General features: G+C 45.9%; 1 protein-coding gene across 2 annotated transcripts in view; it reads left to right on the top strand.

Annotated features, from left to right (window-relative positions):
- Nucleotides 1-25,000, top strand: part of LOC309568112 (dual specificity tyrosine-phosphorylation-regulated kinase 1B-like) — a 156,646-nt gene that overhangs the window by 39,712 nt on the left and 91,934 nt on the right. The gene's annotated exons all lie outside the window — the stretch shown is intronic.

The following is a 25,000-nucleotide window of genomic DNA, read 5'->3' as shown; positions in this document are numbered from 1 at the left end:
GCGGAGTTCCGCCCCCCCTCCTCCAAAAATTAAAGGTCAGCAGCTACACATACTCTAGCTGCTGACTTTTAATATTAGGACACTTACCTGTCCTGGAGTCCAGCGATGTCTGCACCGCAGCCAATGTTTCCATCGACTGTCTGGTGCTGCCGCCGCCATCACCGATATGGCAGTGAAGCCTTGCGGCTTCATGGGCGGGTCCCTACTGCACATTCGGATTGGCTTGGCAGCAGAGGGTAGGAGGAGGGGCCCAAATGTTTCCAGGAAGTGGGGAAGGGTACCTGTCAAAAACAGGTACCTGTTCTCCCCTCCCCCCTGAAAGGTGCCAAATGTGGCACCGGAGGGGGGGGGGAGGATGCAAATGAGCGGAAGTTCCACATTTGGGTGGAACTCCGCTTTAACGACACCCCCAGATGAGTTTGCATATTGCAGTGCGAACTGTCAGTTCGGACATGAATCGGATTGCATAGGTGGGAACCACCATGCGATCCGATTCTGGTGCGGACCCAAAAAGGTTCCTGTGTGAGTTGTGCCCAAATGCGATGCAAATTCAGCCATACAATCTGTATGACTCAATTTGCATCGCACAGACATCGCATGTGACTTGCAGAGCAGTGTGCTGCGAATCATATGCGGTCTGTCATCGCAGATATGTGAACTGGCATGGAGACCTGGTTAGTGGTAAAAACCGGACAGGGGTTCTAGAAGGAAAAAAAACATTTTGGCTGGCTTGACATATACTTTAACTGGATTGGTGACTACATGTTCCAGTAGTTTGACAAATGTTGTTGTTCCAGGTAGTTTTTGTCTATAGATCTGTTGGATGATGGTGGCATCTGCCAAATCTTTGAAACCTATGGGCATTTTAATAACTCTCTATGGTGGGCTTTATATGAGGTCATTCAATAGTTTATATCTCCAAGAATTCAGCAGAAATAAATAAAAATTTTCTTTGGAAAGTCAAATCTTACCATATATTTGTTATTGTAAAGCTTTACCCCTGCATCTTGTAGGCCGAATACGGCTTCCAGTGTTAGATGATGTTATTAAAGCGAAGCTACGCTGCATCTGAGCACCACATACCAAAAAACGTTATTTAATTTATTTTTAATATTCAAAGCAAACTCCAAAATCCATCCTTTTCTCTATGCTTTATTTTCCTAAGAAAAACTTAAAAACTTGTAAAGTTCCAAGAAGCTCGGACGCATTTCGACTAGGGATCGACCGTATATCGGGGGCCGATATACACTTTCCCCGATATATCGAAATCGGCCCCTGAGGTTACCAATATTTCGAGAGAGTGCTTGTACCGGAGTGATGTCTGCAGCTAGAGGCATCACCCCGGTACCGGAATCCATAGCCGATGGTCGGCTGTCTTGTAATGACAACCGATGCGGCTGAGAAGCCACTCAGCTGTCATTACAAGGAGCGGGAGGGGATGTACCCCCCTCCCCCCACCACCTTCCGCAGCTCACCCGGCTCTCCCGTCCCACCGGGAGACCCGGGCATCCTACCTCCACCGCCGAAGAGAAGACCTGGGTCTCCATGTAAAAAAACCTGGAAGTGATGTCATGACATCTCTTCTGGGTACTTGGCGCAGAGTTAAAAAAAACTGACAGCATTCAAAACAGCCAAACTTAGGCTACATTCACACCTGAGCTTAGCGTTTTTTTACCGCGATTTACAGGCATTTTTACAGGCGTTTTTTGTGCAGGCGTTTTTAGATTGAATAGAGACCAATGGAAAACGCCTGTAATCTGCCCAAAAAGAAGCTCATGTACTTTTTTGAGCGTTGGGCGTTTTGCTCACAGCGTCAAAACGCTCAGATGTGAACAGGGGGCCATTGAAATGAATAGGATTTGTCTTGTTGGGCATTTTGAGAGCTGATCCTAGAGCAGAAAAACTCCCCAAAAACGCCTACATGTGAACGGAGCCTTAGCGTTTTGAATGCTTTTCAGTGCAGAGGAGGGGGTTTGGGGTCCTTTAGACCCCCCAGATCCCTCCACAAGGAGTACCTTTAGAAAAAATGTCGGCCGATACCGATATCCGATGACCAAAATATCGCTATCGGCATTAAAAAACGATATCGGTCGATCACTAGTTTCAACCTTGATGGTCTTCCTCAGGGGGTTGCCCTTGGATAACCAATCATGAAGCTCTAGAGTAAAAATATGAGTATGCATATATAAAGGTTCAAACATGCCCAAAAAATTCTTCCATACAATAAAGGTCATTGTATAATGAACTTGCATAGCTTATGAAGTATAACAGAGTGGGTTATATGATATCAAAGGTCCCAAGGAGAGAGGGGACTGGGGGACAGGAAGGAAACAAGGTCAGGAGTGGGTACCAAAATGCCCCTAGTATGTGTCCCAAGCACAAGGGATTTCTGCTTTTCTGATGATATGAAGCTTCCTGGCAAACAAATTGGGTGGATAATCTCAAAATATAAATACAAGAAAATGTATAACCGTGAGAGAGGTCTGAGCAAAGGAGACCAAACATCCATACCTTTTTTGTCTTTGGTTTTTTGTATCTATACACAAATGGTTTGCCTTTCATTTCTATTTTAAACTGAATGTGTTGTTTTGCAAGGTGCGGGTTCACATATTCTTTAATGGACAGGCAATCGTTGTACATAGGCTATTACTGTCCTATGAGAAATCCTAGATATCTTTAGTTTTAGTTTGATTTTGTTACATACTTTATATCCATGTTCCTTTTTTCTTTTACATTTATTTTTTCATATCGACCGCGTTGTATTTTAGGAGTTTTGCCCCTTTAAAACTGTTGCCCGAGGCTAAAAGTGTGCGTCTCCTGAAACTTTTCCGGAGTGTGTTGCTAGCATTCATGGAGCGTGCTATAGATGTTAATCACTTTGAAGTCCGCTTCCCAGACAGAGCAGTTTCTTTTGAAATCTCTTTGTCTTGTAACTACATAAATATCTGTCAGTCATTCTAAAATCTTAAACTTCTGCAGGTGAACGCCCCTTTTTCTATCCATTTTTACCTCAAGTTCACAAACCTACGTAGTTTTTCAAATGTCTGGTTCTGGTATAATGATTGACGTTAGCGACTGTGCATGCATATAAATTTAGTATCCTAAATGTGCAAAGATAAAAACAACAAACTATTTTTAGCAGTGTCCTATTTGGCAGGGACCTGTAGGTGTTGGAGGTGACTCTGTATGCTATTACATTGTTATGAATGGGAGCGGTTAAACATTAGGCATCCAACAGTTGGCTGCATGTAAAAAAGAGACTTTGGGCCTTGTTTGTAAAGCTGTTGCAAGGAAGAATGGTTCCCATGACTAGCCGTAGCGGCCAATTACATGGCCGCTTTCATTTTCCTAATAACAAAATAGTGCAGCGCAATCCTAGTGGTAAATTCTTAAATCGTAAAGTAAATCATGCAGAGTCCCAATGTTAATAGGTGTCCATATAAGCAGATAGAATCTCCAGTGTAAAGTGGTCCTATGGCAATTCCATAAGGTGCTTGTCTCCACGAGTGCTCATGCAAACCCACCACCTGTTCACACTGCCACTCACCTTAAAGCGGAGTTCCACCCAAAAGTGGAACTTCCGCTTTAGGTGGTCCTAACCCCCTGACATGCCACATTTGGCATGTCATTTTTTTTGGGGGGGGGGAGTGGGTACCTAGTTTTGACAGGTACCCGCTCCCACTTCCGCTCGGAGCACCGCGGCACCCTGAGCGGAAGTTCTTCTTTCCCCCTCCCTCCCTGCAATCTTCTGGGACAGGTCAGAGGTCCCAGAAGTTTGCCGGCCAATCACAGCGCGCAGCGCGACTCGTGCATGCGCAGTGGGTACCGGCTGTGAAGCCGCAAACTGTCACAGCCGGGTGCCCACAGCAGTGATGCTGGCGCCGAGGGAGAGGATCGAGGCTTCGGGCGGCCGCATCGCTGGACCGTTGGACAGGTGAGTGAAATGGCTGGAACTCCGCTTTAACAACCAGCATGTCATCTCAAAATCAAAGCGCATCCTCACACTTTCTTCCTTAAGCGTAGTAAATGATTACACCTCTAAAGCACTGTCAGCTCCTTAAACAATGTTACCAATATGTATAGGAGAAAAGAAAGAACGATCTAATGCTCTCTGTATGCAGTCAAGCAATCTTTAATCCATAATGGTAAATAACCCACATTTGTGAAGAAAATAACAGCGTATATCTGCAGAGTTTGCGAGCAGGCGTGCATCAGGTCGACCGACCCGGAAGAGTGAGAGGCGGCCGCGGGTCACGTGACGTCCCCCGTACGCGTTGCGTCCGTAAAAGTAGGTGGGACGCTTTCATTTTCCAACTTTAATTTTGCAGTGCAGGTGTTAAAGCGATTGTAAAGGTACAGTTTTTTCTTTTTATTAACAAACATGTCTCTACTTTAATTGCACAGAGCAGCCCCGAACCTCCTCTCCACCAATGCTCCTGGCCCCTCCTCTCTGTCCAGTGCCCCAATGGGGGGCACTTGTATCGATTACATTAAAGTAATAAATGTTTAGGCATCAGCATCCTTACCCCCCCCCCCACCACTTACCTGAGCCCTCATTCGATTCAGCGCCATGACCGCCTGCAGCTCTTTTCTCGCATGCTATTCTTACCTGCTCTGTGCAGTGAGTTTGCACAGAGCAGCTTGGGTCCTCCTCTTCTCGGGTCCCCTTCCGGCTCTCCTCGCCTCTCCCTCCTGTCCAATGCCCCCACAGCAAACAGCTTGCTATGGGGGCACCTGAGCCAAGCCGCAGCTCCCTGTGTCCATTCAGGCACAGTGGTGTAGTGGTTAGCACTTTCACCTAGCAGCAAGAGGGTCGCTGGTTCGAATCCCAACCACGACACTACCTGCCTGGAGTTTGCATGTTCTCCCTGTGCCTGCGTGGGTTTCCTCCGGGTACTCCGGTTTCCTCCCACACTCCAAAGACATGCTGGTAGGTTAATTGGATCCTGTATAAAAATTGGCCCTACTATGTATGCATGAATGTGAGTTAGGGACCTTAGATTGTAAGCTCCTTGAGGGCAGGAACTGATGTGAATGTGTAATGTAAATGTAAAGCGCTGCATAAATTAACAGCGCTATACAAGAACCTGAAATAAATAAATAAATTCAGACATGGGGCTCCGGTTCGACAATGCCCCCTCTCTGTTCTGATTGGCTAACTAACTTTCATTGACAACAGCGGGAGCCAATGGTGCCGTTGCTGTGTCTCAGCCAATCATGAGGGAGAGTTTCGGACACCCAAGGCACTCGTGGACGTCACTGGAGGTAGATCGACTCGGGTAAATATTGGTTGGTGGGGGGGGGGGGGGAAGCTAAGGGGGGTTGCTACACACAGAAGGTTTTTTTTATCTTAATGCATTAGGATAAAAAAACCTTCTGACTTTACAACCACTTTAAAGAGGAGCTCCAGTCTCCTGTGAAATAAATTAAGTCAGCGGCTACAAAAACTGTAGCTGCTGATTTAAAAAAAAACAGCCACTCACCTGCCACGATCCAGCTCTGTGCTCACCCCAGCCAGTTTCACCTGCTGTCTTCTTTCCTCGGCAGCGGCATCTTAACTGTGGGCATTGCAAGTGGTCCCACAGTCTTCTGGGACCTGTCGCATGTCCCAGAAGATTGGGGGGGATCAGGGAGGAGAACTTCTGCTTCCAATCGTCTAGGCCAGGGATCCTCAAACTACGGCCCTCCAGCTGTTGCGGAACTACACATCCCATGAGGCATTGTAAAAACTTCAGACATTACTAGGCATGATGGGAATTGTAGTTTTTGAACCAATGGAGGGCCATAGTTTGAAGACCCCTGGTCTGGGCAGTCATGGGTTGGTGGGAGCAGGTACTTGTCAAAATCGGGTACCTGCTCCTCAAAAGTGGCAATTGTTTGAAAGGAACGGGAAAAGAGTCCTTAAAGCTGAACTTCCCCTTTTGGGTGGAGCTCCGCTTTATCATGTAGGCACAAGTAATCAAGTAATGGCACTTTTCCACTGCATGGTACGTGTTAGAACGGTTCGGTATGGTTTGGTACAGCGGCGCTTTTCCACTACATGGTACGGCTCGCTTAAACAGTACCACCTCGGTTGGGGTAACAAGCGGGCCGTACCGATACCATATCCCACAATCCTTTGCATGCAGCCTTGATTGTTTGTCACTACTAGCCACTGATTGGTCAGAGAATCGTTGTAATCCCACCCACTTACTACTTTTAGTGGAAAAGCAAACCGCGCCGAGTAGGGCCTATACAGTGCTGAAACGTGTCGTCTGGTATCACGCAGTGGAAAAGCAAACTGAGCCGAGCCGGGCCAAGCAGTGCCGAGAGGAGCCGAGCCGGTACTTGCAGTGGAAAAGTGCCATTAGTTGGCAATTTTACCAGATGGGTGTTATTTTTTTTATTTAGGTCCCATGAGCAGCCCCAGAACACCCCTCCACTTCCTCATCTAACAATACAATAGCAGTCACCCGAGTGACTTGACTGAAGGCCGGGCATTTCCACCCGAGGGGGGTTGGAGGAGTTGTGCCTCTGGCTGTGCCGATTCTGACTTTCAGAAAAGTATTTGAAAAGGAGCTTCTAGAGGTATTAATATAGATGTGCACAGCTGTCTGTCATAGCTGGGAGTTTGCTTTTGCCCACAGCTGCACTTTAAAGCTGAACGCCAAGTAAACCACTAAACACACAGATGAAATGCATCAAAGGGAGCCGTTTTACCTGCCAAAGAATTAGCATTTTTGCCCATCCAGCCTTGAGATTTACACCACACTTACACATAGCACAGCTCCCTTCTGGCAGAGGAGGAGACCTGATTTTTCTCTGCAGCAGTGCAGAATGATGAGCACATCTGTCACTCTGCTCTCTCCTCCTATCAGCTTGTGCCTTCTTAGCACATCCAAATGCTTCCTCGTGTTACTTTATCCCTGACCTGCGCTCTTCTGTACAAGGATTGCAGAATTCTGATACCGGGCCAAATTCATTCACTTCTTTTCTTTAAAAAAAAAAAATACATTTAATGATCTAATAATGCACAGTTGCCTAAAGCTGGATTCACGCTGATGCGGTCCATTGCATCGCATGTCATTTGTACAGGAATCGCACCAGATTCCTGTAAGAACGACATGCAAAATTAGTCAATTCGCACTGTATCTGCACCGAAAACATGCAGAACCTTCTTTTTTTTTTTTTTTGTCTGCAGTGAAATCGGATCGCATGGGTGAAGCCTCTGTTGTATCTGTGCACAACTTTCTTAGGGCTCTTTCACACGGGTGTTCCGATCAGATCCGCTTGTCAGTTTTTTAGGCGGATCTGATCGGATGCCCATTCAGCCCTATGGAGCAGCGGATGTCAGCGGTGACACCTTCGCTGACACCCGCTGCCATCCGCATCCGATCCTGTCCGTGAAATCCGGACGGATGGAAACCCTATTTTCCATCCGTCCTGGGGATCGGATTGGATGAGAGCAGACAGGCAGTCCGCTCTCATCCGATTCCCCATAGAAAGCAGCAGGGCTCTGACGACTCCCTCTCCGCACACAGAGCGGAGACGGAGCTGTCATCCGCTGGCTCAGCGGGGATCGGCGGATCGAACCCCGCTGGGCAGAGCACGGTCCACAACGGAATGCGGACCGTGTGAAAGGGGCCTTCTAGTGCACTTTACGCATGTCATTTTTATTTTTTTTTTCCAAGGGGTCGACATTGTTTGTTCGTGCATCATTGACAACATTGAGGTAAAACGGAGACGATTGGTGTGTCTTACTGTATAGGTCACCGATCTGTGTAGTAAACATATTTCTATATTGGTTGACGCTTTAGTCGTACCAGGAATAGAACATGCTGCATTCTAAGTTTGGCCAGCCCATCAGATTGTACTTCAATTCTTTACCCTCATGCAGGTGTTGTATGAAGATTGCACAAAACGGATTGGCTTTCTGCTTGAGCGAAAAGCTTCCGAATTAAACTTTGGAAGGGTGATATTTGAGCGCTTTAATGGTCAAATATTGGGTTTCCGCAGAAAGTCTGTATAGGTCATTACAGGAACCGTCGTAACAGCAATATTATGCTGCAGGTCTTGTTCCTCGTAATATCCTAGTCTTACTTCAAAGGAGATACTACTTAGTGGGTCTATATTTAAAAAAAAAAATTGTTAAAGTAGAACTATAGGCAAAACTTTTTTTCATTATGGATGGAGCAAGGGAGGGTTATAACAGATTTTTTTTCGCAATCTGTGTCCCTTTGCAGATATTTTCCTTCACTTCCTGTCCCATAGCCAAATAGGAAGTGAGAGGAAATCCCTGCAAACTAAGGAAATTCCATGGGGACCCCTAGGTCACCAGAGCTAGTGTCCCCATTGGAAGATTTCCCCTCTTTTCTGGTAGTTTTCTGGTGAATATTTTCTACAAAATTGTGCCACATCCCTAATTCATATAGCTACAATAAAGTTTCCTCTAAGGGTTTGGGACTTCAAAGGCACTTCATAAAATATACAAATTATATATATATATATATATACACACACACATACACACACTATATATATATATATATATATATATATATATATATACACACACACATACACACACTATATATATATATATATATATATATATATATATATATATATATATATATATATATATATATATAATTTATAATTTATATAAATGTATTTAATATGAATTATAAAATATAAATGTATACTTTATGAAGTGCTTTTAAAGTCCCAAACCTTTAGGCCCCTTTTACACTTGCCTCTCCGTCGGTGGACTCCGTTTTTTCCCTGGGGGTGGATCGACCTGCCGATCCCCCGCTGAGCAGGCGGATGACAGCTCTGTCTACGCTCTGTGTGCGGAGACAGAGCAGTCAGGTCCCCGTTGTCCTCTATGGGGGAATCGGATGAGAACGGACCGCCGTTCCATTCTCATCCGATCCGATCCGCCAGACGAATGGAAAATAGGGTTTCCATCTGCCCGGATTTGACGGACAGGATCGGATGTCAGCTGACATGTCTCCGCTGACATCCGATGCCACATAGGGATGCAAGGAGGATCCGATCAGATCCACCTGAAAAACTGACAGGCGGATCTGAACTGTCCGCAAGTGTGAAATGGGCCTCGGGGGAAACCTTTTTTGTAACTCTTACTTTTTTGGGGACAATCCAAAATTAGGGTTTTTTTTTCTTTTACTTTCACTTCTGGGTCACACTGGTGCGGCTTTAAAATTGTGCTTCTTCAGCTTGATTTCAAAGCCGCACATCCGTGCGATTTGCACTGCCAATTTCATTGCGGCCTGAGACTTAATTTAACAGAAGTCTATGCAAGTCGCAATTAAAACGGTAAAAAGTAGTGCAGGAACCTTTTTCATAATCGCTGCAACATGAGTCGCGGCAAAATTAATGGTTTCATTGCTGGCAATAAGGGTGCGACTTGTCATGCAATTTGACAGTTCCAAATCCAAGTTGCACTGGTATGAACAGGATATCAATGATAATGGTAAACAGGACAGATAGACCGGGTGAATCTCCTTAACAGGAGGCCTAGACGGCAATAAAAACTAAGAGGTGCATCAAATAGAAATTTTAGTAAGGAAACTTGCAAGATGCACTTCCAAGTGACTGACACCAAAATTTAGTTTTTTTTTTTAAATGTGTATATATATTTTTATATGTAATTGTATTGTATGCGACTTTTTAATTAATAGCATGAATATAAATTTGTCTGCCATTGTTGGCACCTTTTAAGGCAAGAAAAGCTCAAGAAAAACGCATCCCTTTACATTCTCTGTATATCTTAACACTGGTCTGTTGTGCTTCCATTGAGGTGTTAATAAATCTTGCTTGCTGCATTTTTTTTGTCCGTTAAAAAAAAAAAAAGAAAATGCACCAAAAACGCACCTCCCCAATGAAATCTGTTGTCACATGACCTATGAAAAACACACCATAAGCACAGTAAAATCACGGTAAATTTGTGGCAAAATCGCATACGTTTTCTACACCATTATCGCAAGAGTGGATTTGATTTAAATCAAGTCGATTTAAATCACGATTTAAATTAGTAGTAAAAAGGCTTGATTTAATTCTTAATTTTATAAAGAGCAACTGTCATCTCTGTCCACAGCGGTTCCTCCTCTGACCCGCTGTTGTTGACTCACTGACAGTCCGGTTCACTTTAATTGGACAGCTGGTGAGGTACGTGAGGGGTAGGTGAGGGACGTGGATGCCCGCTAACAGGTGCGGCTATGATGGATCTGAAATGACAGGTGCTCTTTAACTGTTCTTGCCGTTAGTGTAAAATTGTGTGAATACATCAATGCAGTTGCAGAGCTTGGATTCATTAAGAGTTCACCAAAAATGTAAATATTGCAGAATATACAGCTTCATTCTACATAACTAAGCTCCATTTCATGCTGAATAATCTAAATTATTGTATCTTAAATGGAAAACTATCTTTAAATAGATTTTTACTCCAAAAGCACTTTAAATAAATTTGATAAAAATCAAAAAATGTGATTAGGTGACGGTTCACATTAGTGCGATCGCAGAGATGGCATGTAATTCGGATCGCACTGCTCCTAAATGACATGCAATCTCTGTGCGGTGCAAATTTCAGCCATACAGTTTGTATTGGTGAATTCACACTAAAACACGCACAGGACCCTTTTTTTTTTATTCGCCGCAGAATCGGATCGCATGGTGGTTCACACTAGTGTGATCCGATTTTGTGCGAACTTGCGATATGCGATCTCAACTGGGGACGTCGTTAACTTTTAACTGACACCCCCTGCGTATCGCATATGGCAGTGTGAACTGCCATAGGGTGCGGATGCGATGCGGGAACACACTGCATATTCGTGTAAACCGGGACTTAAAGATTTTTTTAATTTTATTTATTTATTTTTTTCTTAAAAAGAAATCATCAATTTGTATCCACCCTGCAATAGCGGCACCTTTTTTATCTATTGGCAAAATGTCAAAAACACCATTTACCCCTGATATGTTTCGGCCGTTAAAATTTTGATGCATCTCTAATGAAAACTGAGAAGCTTTCTAATCTATCGCCATTCTATGCAAAACTAAAAAAAAAAAGATGATGCCTTTAGTTCTACTTTTAAGTGAACTGATGTAAATATGTTGAAAAATAGAAATAAAAATGTGTGCAGCTGCCATTAATTTTTTGTACCGTATATACTCGAGTATAAGCCGACCCGAGTATAAGCCGAGGCCCCTACTTTTACCACAAAAAGATGGGAAAAATCATTGACTCGAGTATAAGCCTAGGGTGAGAATGCAGGGCGGCGGGCATGGTACAGGAGAATGCAGGGTGACTGCCATGGTGCAGGAGAATGCAGGGTACTGGCATGGTGCAGGAGAATGCAGGGTGACTGGCATGGTGCAGGAGAATGCAGGGTGACTGGCATGGTGCAGGAGAATGCAGGGTGACTGGCATGGTGCAGGAGAATGCAGGGTGACTGGCATGGTGCAGGAGAATGCAGGGTGACTGGCATGGTGCAGGAGCATGCAGGGTGACTGGCATGGTGCAGGAGCATGCAGGGTGACTGGCATGGTGCAGGAGAATGCAGGGTGACTGGCATGGTGCAGGAGAATGCAGGGTGACTGGCATGGTGCACGAGAATGCAGGGTGACTGGCATGGTGCAGGAGAATGCAGGGTACTGGCATGGTGCAGGAGAATGCAGGGTGACTGGCATGGTGCAGGAGAATGCAGGGTGACTGGCATGGTGCAGGAGAATGCAGGGTGACTGGCATGGTGCAGGAGAATGCAGGGTACTGGCATGGTGCAGGAGAATGCAGGGTGACTGGCATGGTGCAGGAGAATGCAGGGTGACTGGCATGGTGCAGGAGAATGCAGGGTGACTGGCATGGTGCAGGAGAATGCAGGGTGACTGGCATGGTGCAGGAGAATGCAGGGTACTGGCATGGTACAAGAGGATCCGGGGTTGTAGGCATACTACAGGAGATGCAGTGCTGTGGGCATGGTACAGGTGGACCATGCCCGCAGCCCTGCATAGGCAGGTAGTGAAGCTGTTTCACTTACCTGTTCCAGAGGCGCCTTCATTTTAAAAATGGCGCCGCCCGGCGCCGACACGTCATTGCGCACGCGGTGCGTGAGCGGTGACATGTATGCGATGGGCGGTGCCATTTTTGAAAGCTTAAGCCCGTCGGAGCGGCCAGGGACTTTTTTTTCCTTGACTCGAGTATAAGCCGAGGGGGACGTTTTCAGCACAAAAAAATGTGCTGAAAAACTCGGCTTATACTCGAGTATATACGGTATGTGCCAAAAACCGTGAATTCATTATATTTGAGGCCCTAACTTGGATATCAATGTGTGCTCACATAAAAAACAACAAAGATATATAAACAAAAACATTGCTGTTAGGCTCGGTTCACATTTGTGCGATGAGGGAATGCTGCGAAAATGCAGCGTGATCTCGCATCGCATCCGCACATCTGGCAGGTTCACACTGCCATATGCGATACGCAGGGGGTGTCAATTGTTAACGACACCCCCAGTTTGATCGCATATCGCAGTGCGATCTGACAGTTCGCACAGGACCGGATCGCACAGTGGTTCACACGATTCTGATGCGGCTCAAAAAAAGCCTCCTGTGTGTGTTTGCTGCGGATACAGTGCGAATTCAGCCATACAAAGTGTATGGCTGAACTCGCATCCGAATTACATGCGATCTCGCAAGCCGCAATAATGTGAACCAGCATTTAGTGCCGGTTCACACTACCACGGCACGACATCGGGGGCGACCTGTGAAGTCGGGTGCACCGCGACTTCGGCGCGACTTGCACGGACTTCACATAATGGAAGTCAATGCAAGTCGCTCCGATGTCACCCCGAAGTAGTACAGGAACTATTTTCTAAGTCGGAGCGACTTGAGTCGCTCCTATTAGAACGGTTCTCGTAGCACAGAATGGACCGTGACTTCTCAGGTAGTGTGAACAGACACTTACTTAAACAAAATATTCTATGTTCAAATTCAATCAAGACTGTCCTTAAAAACATTTCTTCAAAACATCACGTGCATATGAGTGCTCTGTATTCTTAAAAAGTGTTGTGTTTTTTTTTTTTTGTGCTCCTCCACCTTAAGTAAGGGGGCCACTCACCTGATGACCAGATGCCCAACGTTATCAGGTGAGTGGCTCCCTTACTAAGGTGGAGGAGCACAAAAAAGGAGCACTTTTTAAGAATACAGAGAACTCGTATGCACGTGGTGTTATGAAGAAATTTTATTAAGGACAGTCTTAGTCCCGGTTCACACTAGGGCGACCTGTGAGGCGACCTGGTCGCCTCACAGGTCGCCTTAGGTCGCCTCCCATAGGGAAGCTGCGGACCCGTTCTAATAGGAGCGACACAAGTCGCTCCGACTTAGAAAAAGGGTCCGGAGCTTCTTTGGGGCGACCAGGAGGCGACCGCCATAGACTTCAATGTTATGAAGTCCGTGGCGGCCACTCCGAGGTCGCGGCGCGGTGCGAAGTAGCGTCGCCCCTATGTGAACGGGGCCTTTAATAAATTTGAACATTGAATATTTTGTTAAAGTTACAGCACTGTTTTTGTTTATATATGTATTTGTTTATGTGAGCACACATTGATATCCAAGTTAGCGCCTCAAATGATGTGAATATTATTATTATATAGTATTTATATAGCGCCGACTGTTTACGCAGCGCTTTACAACTTGAGGGTAGACGGTACAAATACAATACAGTAGGAATCAGAGGGCCCTGCTCGTTAGAGCTTACAATCTAAGAGAATATGTATTCACTTTGCTTCTCACTTTAGTAAATCGGGCCCAATGAGTTACTGACCTGGAAACTGTGCTACTGGAACATTTGTAACTCCACACCTGCATAATTCCAGACTAACTCACCAGTAAGGCTGAAGGATCAACATGACAAGGAACTAACATCTTCAGAAGGGGTTTGCATTGGCAGGGCACCTATTATGTTTTTATTGCATGACGGATAACTTTCATTCAAGTTATTTGTGAGCATTGTATAATCAGATCCTCTTTGAACTTTTGAGCTGATGTTCTTTGGTCATTTGTCAGTAGAGATGAGCTTGGGCGTGTTTGGATGCTCCTCTGAACCCATGTGGCCTAGCGTGTCAGGACGCTGTCACCTGTAAGGGACCAGCAATCTGCGGCTGCAGGGCGGGGAATGCCTTGGCCACAAATAATTGGCTAAGGCTCGGCCATGTGGACTCAGAAGAGCATCCGAACATGCCCGAGCTCATCAGAGATCTATTGTCCTGGTCAAGACTCAGGAGCCATGTTCTATTGTTAATGCTTGTGCTGCACAATTGGCATCATAATTAGTCAGGTTGAAAAAAGACACATCCATCCGGCTCAACCAATAAAAAAACAAAACAACAGTAAGGCTCCATGTACACGGGACGTTGTTAAAAGTCCCTTTGAATGCTGGAATTTTTAGAACGTTTGAAACGTCCGTTCGGTCGCGTTTGTACCCGCGTTTAGCGGGCGTTTAGCGGCGTTTGCGGGCGTTTGCGTTTAGAAGCGTTCCTAGAGGTCAAAAAAATTATTCCCCTTTAAAATGGAAAAACGCGAACGCTAAACGCGGGTCATCGCGTTTGGACGCGTTCGGGCGCGTTCAGACGCGTTCGGACGCGTTTGTGCGTTTGAAACGCCGGGAAACACACGTTCGAACGCAAATAATTGCGTTCTAAAAACAGTCCCTGAACGCAACTGCCTGCAAATGACTGTAAACGACCTGGTGTACATGGACAGATAAGATAAAATGTAGATGGGTTCAGGGGCTTCTGAAAAAAACGCCCAACTGCTCCTAAACGGCCATTTCCAGCGTCCCGTGTACATGGAGCCTTAAGAAAACCCAACCATACAATCCCATATACACAATCCTATACCTGCAGTTGATCCAGAGGAAGGTGAAAAACCCCAGCAAAGCATGATCCAGTTTACTACAGCAGGGGAAAAAATTCCTTCCTGATCCCCCGAGAGGCAATCAGATATTCCCTGGATCCACTTTACCTATAAATATTAGTATCCATTTATATTATGTACACCCAGGAAAGAATCCAGGACTTTTTTAAACCAATCTAGTGAGCAGGCCAGAACCACCTCTGGAGGGAGTCTATTCCACAATTTCACAGCTCTAACTGTGAAGAAACCTTTCCATATTTTGAGACGAAATTTGTTTTCCTCTAGACGTAAAGAGTGCCCCCTTGTCCTCTGTGATGATCCTAAAGTGAACAACTCAACACCAAGTTCACTATTTTGACCCCTTATGTATTTGTACATGGAGATCATATCCCCCCCCTTATGTATTTATACATGGAGATCATATCCCCCCTCATGTATTTATACATGGTGATCATATCCCCCCTTATGTATTTATACATGGTGATCATATCCCCCCTTATGTATTTATACATGGTGATCATATCCCCCCTTATGTATTTATACATGGTGATCATATCCCCCCTTATGTATTTATACATGGCGATCATATCCCCCCTTATGTATTTATACATGGCGATCATATCCCCCCTTATGTATTTATACATGGGGATCATATCCCCCCTTATGTATTTATACATGGGGATCATATCCCCCCTTAATCTCCTCATTGATCCCCTTATTTTCTTTTTTTGTGACAGTAGGAGACCAGTAAATATTCAGAGGCCAATACATTATATTAGGCTTGGGTTGTACAGCCATGTCTATGGGTTCAGGTACATATCTTCTGTCTCTTGGGGATAGGTCAGAAGGACGGGTTAGATAACCTATTGTCTCTCCTGGAGATATAAGCAGCACAGGCAGTCCATATTTATTTGACTTTTAGCCCCCATTCACACCAAATCCGACTTTGAAATCATGCGACTTCACTTGAAATAGCATGATTGTAAAGGCGCCTGTCAATGTGACTTGGCTGACATCTGTGTGACTTCATACACAGATGTCTATGCAAGTCGCACCTGAAATCACCAAAAATGGTGCAGGAACTTTTTAAAATCTGTGCGGAACCACAAAGTCGGCGTCCAACCAATTTGCACAGTTCCATTGCCGACAATAGTGCGACTTGTCATGTGATTTGGACCTGTCAAATCGCATGACAAGTCACACCAGTGTGAATGGGGGCTAAGTTAGCTTTGCTGTGAGGCCTACTACTTTATGTCATGACTGTATATATTGCAGACACTGAAAAGCCAATGTTCTGGTACGAGGATCTTGAAGTAGACCTGGTGCAGAAAAAATAAACTAACTAACAGCAGTCACTATGAGGTTAATAGGAGGATTAGTGAGGAAGGTCGGATATTCCAAAAATCTGAACCTGGGGGGGTGTGCTCTCAGGTTTGGGGGACGCCTTGGACTTGCACAAGATTTCATTTAGGGTGCATTCACACTTGCACTCTGATCCATTTCTGGGCACAGCTCAGCCCCTCGGCCCAGTTTGTAAAGTGTGATTGCTCCAAACCATACCGGGGTCCAGTTAATCGAACCATGTCCAGAACCACTAGGAACAGACGGTCCTGGGCGCAGTTGGCTTCTGATCCAGGAGGGTTTGCTGCAGTGCGAGTGCAAACTGCTATAGTACAGTTGTCTTCATAGAGGACTATGTAATGAAACAGAGATTGCTGGTCTGGCTTGCAGGGAAGTGTGCCCAGTACAGTAGGGCACAGGTGTCAAACACAAGGCCCGCGGGCCGAATGCGCCCCCCCCAGGTCATTTCATGTGGCCCTCGCATCTCTCCTGCAGCTGTGGCACCCCCCTTATAGTTGGCAGAAGAGAGGACAGAACTCCCTTGCCTGATCCTGTGCAGCTGCAGAAAGGCTCGTCTTTGCCCCGCAGCAGAGAGGAGGGCAGAACTCCTCCTTTAGATCCTACAACTCTCTGTGCAGCCGCAACACCACCTTTCTTCTGCCCCCCGGTCTCAGCATTCAGCAGACTCTGGAAGCTTACTCCAGCCCTCCTCTGGTTCTCCTCCAGACCCTGCACTTCTTCCCAGATCCACCCGCACCTTCTTCCTGGCAGCAGCACAAGGAAAGGGGGTGCATTGTGATGTAAGGAAGGATGGGTGACTCTTGACTGCTGATGAAGGTGGGGGGCTCTTGACATCTCATGTAAGGGTGTAGGGGGCGTGGGGTGCTCTGGACATCTAATCTATAACCCGCCCTTTGGGGGAACAATAAAAATGATGCAGCCCACGATTAAATTGAGTTTGAAACCCCTACAGTAGGGAATGAGGACAGGTGGGCCCTGGCACGGTTCACTTAGAACGGTCTCAGTGTGAGCGCACCCTAAAAAAGTACTTTGTGAGACTGCTGTTAGCCTAATATTTTCCTTGGCCAAGTGGTGGAACTCCAAGGTTTACTCTATACTATGCAAGGATTTGATAAACTTTTATTAAAGTTTTTTGCATGCTTCTGTTTTTAAGATATTTCTGTAGGCCAATTTTCAGTACCATTCAGGAGAGTCCAGAGATCACTTACCTTTTCCTGTAGGAATGCAGATGTTTCTAGTGAGTGAAATTCTGCATTGTTTGAGAAAAGCGAGGGAGCACCTCCATAGGGTTATTTTTACCTTGGGTGGCTCTGATGCTGATTATGTGCAACCAGCAGTACTATCTGACAGGGCCTTTACTGCCAACCTGACACCTTCCTTTTAACCACTTAAGCCCCGGAAGATTTTACCCCCTTCCTGACCAGGGGGTTATTTGCGATTTTTTTTTTTTTTTTTACTGTGTGACTTTAACGGACAATTGCGCGATTGTGCGACGCTGTACCTAAACGAATTTGACGTCCTTTTTTTCCTCACAAACAGAGCTTTCTTTTGGTGGTATTTGATCATCTGTGCGACTTTTTGATCATGCGCTATAAACAAAAAAAGTGCGTAAAGTTTGCAAAAATAACAATATTTTTCACATTTTTTTTTTATGAAATTCCCCCAAAAAAATGTTAAAATCAAAATTTTTTTTAACATTTTCGGCCAATTTGTTTTATGCTACCTATGTTTGGTAAAAAAAATCACAATAAGCGTATTTTGATTGGTTTGCGCAAAAGTTATTGCGTTTACTAACAAAGGGAAAGATTTTTGGTGTTTTTTTTAACGAGTAATGGCGGCGATCTGCGATTTTTTTTTTTGCGGGACTGCGACATTGCGGCGGACAGATCGGACCCTTGACAGACATTTTTGACACTTTTGGGGTTACCAGTGACATTACTGCAGTAATCAGTGCTATACATATGCACTGTTACTGTAAAAATGACACTGGCAGGGAAGGGGTTAACTGTATTGGAGAGGGAGGGGTTAAGTGTGTCCCTAGGGGCGTGTTTCTAACTGTGATTGGACATGGCTACTAGTGTAAAAACAGAGATCAACAGTCCTACATAGTAGAACCATCTGATCTCCATTCTTACACAGGGGAGAATGACAGGCGGCTTGTTTACATTAGCCGCCTGCCTTTCTCCCTTCCCGGCGAACGATCGCGAGTGACCAGCGGACATCGGGTCCGCCGGTCACACGCACTGACTTGTTAGGGAACGAGCCGGGGCGGGCGTGCGCTCGCCCACTATTGGCTCACAAGCGAGTGACAGGCTAGTGACGTACCGGTACGTCACTTTGCCTGGCCGGGGCTGACCGCCGCAGTATATGTGTTTGCGGCGGTCGGCAAGTGGTTGTTAAAGGAAATTCATCTTAAAGCCTAACAAAAGTAAGAGTTTTCCCATGTGGGGGGCTGTGCCCCCACTGTTCTAAGGGAATGGAGAACTGAGATATACCTAGCTGATCCTCCCCACACAAGACAAAGTCCCTGTGACTCGTGCCCCCTCTCCTCTAGTGGACTGGTTCTGATGTCATCAGACCCATAGACCTGCTCTAGCCTAAGAACGGCAGGAATAGTCCACCGCTGGATCGTGAGGGAGCACCGTTTGCTTGTGGGGTGTAGGATGGGGTGAATATACAGCTTTCTTGCTCTCCCCTGGACAAAAAAAGCAAGTAACCCATGCAATATGGGCACAGCCCCATTGCATGGGAAAACTTTATTTTTTTGCCTAGAGTTGGGGTTTAAGAGAAATGTGGCGATGTTATTGCTGTCCTCTTCCCCTAAAGGCCGGTGTCCATGGGCTTTTTTTTTACTTTAACTGGGTCTTGCATTTCCATACAAGTCAATGAGAATGCAAAACCCACTTGAAGCAGGTCAGGAGGTCAACTGCAGCTGATGACACTGATGCCATTGACACGGCTCCTAAAAAAGCTTCATTGACTGGATGTCCATTGTCCTGGAACCAATATGCAGATAGAGCTTTGGGATTTTCTCCAATACTCACACCAGCAAGTAAGAATAATTTCTAGCAATGGTAGTGTCTGTATTAATGCCCATGCTTGCTTTTAAACGCTGGTATTGTTCTTCTCAGAGTCCTATTGAACAGGGAGCCCACTGTGATCTTCAAATTATTGCTCCCTTGTATATTACCTTCATCAATGACCGTCCTTGCCACTATACCAATCGGGGACTGTTCTGATTGGGCACAGCTCCTGCACTTCCTGGTGTTGTCTGCTCACCCTGCCTTGTGCACATTCCTATTGGTCAGTGAGGCAGTCGATCAAAGGGATGCTTCAATAGGAATGTGTGGGAGGTTGTTAAACTGTGACCCTATCAGGAAGTGTCTGGGCTGTGCTGATCAGAATGACCTGAGTTATGAGCATGGGGGGGGGGGGGGGTCTTCACTTTTGTTTACCCCTTTAGGTTATTTTTTCTATTGTCTGTAAACTGGCTCCAAATATATTTGCTCACTTCAGAAACCAATAGCACAACTGTTGTAATTATATCAAAACAGAAAAAAAAAATAGTTTTCCCGTTCCAAACATACTAATGCTGTTTAACAATAATAACCCCTTCACGACCAATCCTTTTTCAGACATTTGTTGCTTACAAGTTAAAATCAGGATTTCTCTTACGTCCTCCGACAGTCGCCGCCCACTCATACAGTCTTCACTTATGGGGTATTGACTTCATCTCCACAGGAGTTTCTAGGCATAAGACTTGTAAAAGAACAATAAATCTACACAGTCACACCCATGGGGGCTGTCCTTCTAGTCCAATACCCCCCTGCAATAGCCATCCCACTTCAGTTTGTCTTCTGCCTAGCTTCAGGAGATGATGGGCTTCCCTGTGCTGAGGCTACAGTCTCAGCCTTTTTCTCTTTTTTTTCTCTTATGATTTTCTGGCGGTTGCGTTGCCCACCCCTCATGTCTACACTGCTTTGGGACGTCCCCATAAGTGAAGACTGTATGAGTGGGCGGCGACTGTCGGAGGACGTAAGAGAAAATTGAATTTTTGTAAAATTCCTTTCTCTGAGTCCTCCGACAGTCGCCGCCCCCGCCCCTCTTTTTGGGGTTCTTTGTTACAACACTTTCACTACTTGCGACCAAACTGAAGTGGGATAGTGTAGACATGAGGGGTGGGCAACGCAACCGCCAGAAAATCATAAGAGAAAAAAGAGAAAAAGGCTGAGACTGTAGCCTCAGCACAGGGAAGCCTATCATCTCCTGAAGCTAGGCAGAAGACAAACTGAAGTGGGATGGCTATTGCAGGGGGGTATTGGACTAGAAGGACAGCCCCCATGGGTGTGACTATGTAGATTTATTGTTCTTTTACAAGTCTTATGCCTAGAAACTCCTGTGGAGAGGAAGTCAATACCCCATAAGTGAAGACTGTATGAGTGGGCGGCGACTGTCGGAGGACTCAGAGAAAGGAATTTTACGGTAAGATTTTACAAAAATTCATTTTTTTTTTTGCTAGAAAATTACTTAGAACCCCCAAATATATAAATATATATTTTAGCAGAGACCTTAGAGAATAAAATGGTGATTGTTGCATCATTTTATGTCACACTGTATTTGCACAGCTGTCTTTCAAATGCAATTTTTTTGGGAAGAAATTCACTTTCATGAATTAAAAAAACAAAAGTTAGCCCAATTTTTTTTTTTGGGTAAAATATGAGATACCGTTATGCCGATTAACCACTTCAATACCGGGCACTTTTCCCCCCTTCCCGTCCAGGCCAATTTATAGCTTTTGTGCAAAAGTGAATATTTCGGCACAAACAATTGGCTGTATGCAATCAACTAAAGGTGCTAAAATAAGCTGCTATACCAACTGAGTTTACCACTTCAAAGCAATTCAATAATCCAAAACAACGGTATACACCACCAGCACTTTATTTCTATTATAGCACTTTAATACTGCACAGATTTTGTATTATAGCACCTTAATATTGCATATATGTTCTTTTATTTTTACATATTATCACTGAATGCACCTTTATTGGCGCTGTACCGTTGTTTTGGATAATTTATAGCTTTTAGTGCTGTTGCATTTTAAATGAAAATTGCGCGGTCATGCAACACTGTACCTAAACCAAATTTGTGTCATTTTTTCCCCCCACAAATAGATCTTTCTTTTGGTGGTATTTGATCACCGCAAGGTTTTTTTCTTTTTTGCTAAACAAATAAAAAAAGACCGAAAAGTTTGAAGAAAAAAAAAAGTTTTGTTTTTATGTTCTAAAATTTTGTAAATAGATATGTTTTTTTTTCCTGCACTGATGGGGTGGCACTGATGGGTGGGTGGCACTGATGGGTGGGTGGCACTGATGGGTGGGTGGCACTGATGGGGTGGCACTGATGGGGTGGCACTGGCGGGTGGCACTGGCAGGCAGCACTGATGGGGAGGGCACTGGCAGGCTCCCTGAGCCCTGATTGCCATCCCTGGTTGCCATGGTGGGCATCCCTGGGGTCATGGGTGGGAATCCCTGGGGGCTCTAGTGGCACCCCCCCAAGGGTCTGCACTGGTAATCAATGCTCTAAATACCCCCCCCCCGTCAGGAGAGCCACAGATCGGCTCTCCTCTACTTGTGTCTGTCAGGCACAAACTGAGGAAAGCTGATCAACGGCACTTCCTATTTACTATGTGACCAGCTGTGATTGGACACAGCTGGTCACATGGTAAAGAGCCTACATCAGTAGGCTCTTTATCGAGATCGGAGATGTGGTGTGTCAGAGTGATACACCGCAGCACTGATCGCCACTCTGCACGACCCCAGGAGGCGCGCAGAGCACATTACCCTGCCGCTATCATATGACGACGTGTCAGGATAATACAACCAATTCCCTATAGGGCGGGCGGGAAGTGGTTAAATAGACAGTTACCTGTTTAGAGTAACAGTAATTCCTGTTCAAACCACATGCAATTCTTTGCAGTGTGATCAAATCGCACCGCACTGCACGGTATTGATAATTGGCATCTGTACTCGCTCTTAAAAAAATAGGTATTGGTGCACAGAGAATAAACAAATCCTCCTACGTAAGTTGTACCTGTTTATTAGCAGTCTTCTCTACATCCATTCAAAGTCCACAATTTATAAAGCTTGCCTGAGGTGTTAATAAAACAAAAAGGGGGAGGAGAGCTGAGTACACTCTGCAGAGGGGAGCTCTGAGAGCTGATTGGAGGAAGGGGTCAAACCCCCCCCCCCCCCCTGCACAGGACACACAGAAACAAAGCTAAGGCTGTCAATCACAGGCTGTGTGCTGGCGCTCTCTCCCCCATCACAGTTTTATTGATTTATGCAGATAGCAGAGGAAGGAAGCAGCAGACAAAGTGCTCTGGATTGAGACAAGTACACACTATAAAGGGGATTGCTTTGTTAGTATTTACCTTTAGGCTCTAATGCAAATTCCCTTGCAAAGTGCAGCTGCCTGTTTGCCTTTAGTAAATCCGCTCTGATGCCTCCAGGTGTTTATGGGGCAATGTTGAAGCTCATAGGAAATCTGTCATTAAAATGCCTTTGGGAAAAATATTGATGGAAGCTGCCATTATGGTGGCTCCTGGGAAACATAACCACGCCCCCTGGTCCGCTGAGCTTATTCACTCACTGTGACTCCTCAGCCTCATACATAGGGGGGGGGGGGCAGTTTTCAGGAATGGCAGCTTCCCTCTGAGGCTTTTCATATGGGTGTTCTGGAGAGGAATGCGCTGTGGCCATTCTCGTTTTTCTCTAGTAACTTGCGCTGCAAATGCTGAATCACCTGGCTGTCGTCTTCATTGGCTTCAGTGATTTTAGGAACGCAAATGATAAATTCTGACTTTATTTTGTACATGCTTGTTTCCATGGCATGCTGGAGTCAGACAGCCAGGCAACTAGCATTTTTTAGGTTAACAATGGCAGTCTGTGAAGTTGTGTATTACTGCGATCCTCTGCTCAGGGAAATAGAAGCGTTTGTGGTATGTATGATGGAGGGGGACATTGTACAGCATTTCACTTTATGTCTTTTCACTATGCATCCCCCCCCGTGCAGAGTGCTAGCTCCTCTGTCCACCTGACAGGCCTGCCTGTGTTGGGGTTGTCATGTGTGGCCAGTGACGGTACTGGGGTGTATTCTGATTGGTGGAGACAGTTCAGGTGAAGTACTCGGATTAGCAAGGACAGTTCTGGTGGTGTATTCTGATTGGCGGAACATTTATGGTGGTGTATTCTGATTGGCGGAGACATTTATGGTGGTGTATTCTGATTGGCGGAGACATTTATGGTGGTGTATTCTGATTGGCGGAGACATTTATGGTGGTGTATTCTGATTGGCGGGGACATTTATGGTGGTGTATTCTGATTGGTGAGGACATTACTGGTGGTGTATTCTGATTGGTGAGGACATTTCTGGTGGTGTGTTATGATTGGTGGGGACAGTACTAGGGGTGTATTCTGATTGGTGGGGACAGTACTAGGGGTGTATTCTGAGTGCCGGGGACAGTTTTGATGGTGTATTCTGATTGGAAGGGACAGTACTGGGGATGTATTCTGATTGGTGGGGACAGTTCTGGTGAAGTACTTGGATTAGCGAGGACAGTTCTGGGGGTGTATTGTGATTGGTGGAGACAGTACTGGGGGTGTATTCTGATTGGTGGAGACAGTACTGTGGTGTATTCTGATTGGTGGAGACAGTACTGGTGGTGTATTCTGATTGGTGGAGACAGTACTGGTGGTGTGCTGTGATTGGTGAGTACAGTACTGGGGGTGTGCTGTGATTGGTGGGTACAGTACTGGGGGTGTGCTGTGATTGGTGGGGACAGTACTGGGGGTTATGGTGGTGTGCTGTGATTGGTGAGTACAGTACTGGGGGTGTGCTGTGATTGGTGGGGACAGTACTGGGGGTTATGGTGGTGTGCTGTGATTGGTGGGGACAGGTATTGGGGGTTCATGGTGGTGTCCTCTGATTGGTGGGGACAGTACTGGGGGTTCTGGGGTGTGCTGTGATTGGTGGGGACAGTACTGGGGGTTCGTAGTGGTGTTTTGTGATTTGTGGGGACAGTACTGGGGGTTCATGGTGGTGTCCTCTCATTGGTGGGGGACAGTACTGGTGGTGTGCAGTGATTGGCGGGGGACAGTACTGGGGGTTCTGGTGGTGTCCTCTGATTGGTGGGGACAGTACTGGGGGTTCATGGTGGTGTCCTCTCATTGGTGGGGACAGTACTAGGGGTTCATGGTGGTGTGCTGTGATTGGTGGGGACAGTACTGGGGGTTCTGGTGGTGTGCTGTGATTGGTGGGGACAGTACTGGGGGTTCTGGTGGTGTGCTGTGATTGGTGGGGACAGTACTGGGGGTTCTGGTGGTGTGCTGTGATTGGTGGGGACAGTACTGGGGGTTCTGGTGGTGTGCTGTGATTGGTGGGGACAGTACTGGGGGTTCATGGTGGTGTGCTATGATTGGTGGGGACAGTACTGGGGGTTCTGGTGGTGTGCTGTGATTGGTGGGGACAGTACTGGGGGTTCTGGTGGTGTGCTGTGATTGGTGGGGACAGTACTGGGGGTTCTGGTGGTGTGCTGTGATTGGTGGGGACAGTACTGGGGGTTCTGGTGGTGTGCTGTGATTGGTGGGGACAGTACTGGGGGTTCTGGTGGTGTGCTGTGATTGGTGGGGACAGTACTGGGGGTTCTGGTGGTGTGCTGTGATTGGTGGGGACA

The sequence above is a fragment of the Pelophylax lessonae genome (assembly GCF_965119305.1).
Source record: "Pelophylax lessonae genome assembly, chromosome: 12".
In the NCBI taxonomy this organism is placed as follows: Eukaryota; Metazoa; Chordata; class Amphibia; order Anura; family Ranidae; genus Pelophylax; species Pelophylax lessonae.
Note: the sequence above shows the minus strand (reverse complement) of the source record. Positions and strands in the feature narration are given on the sequence as shown.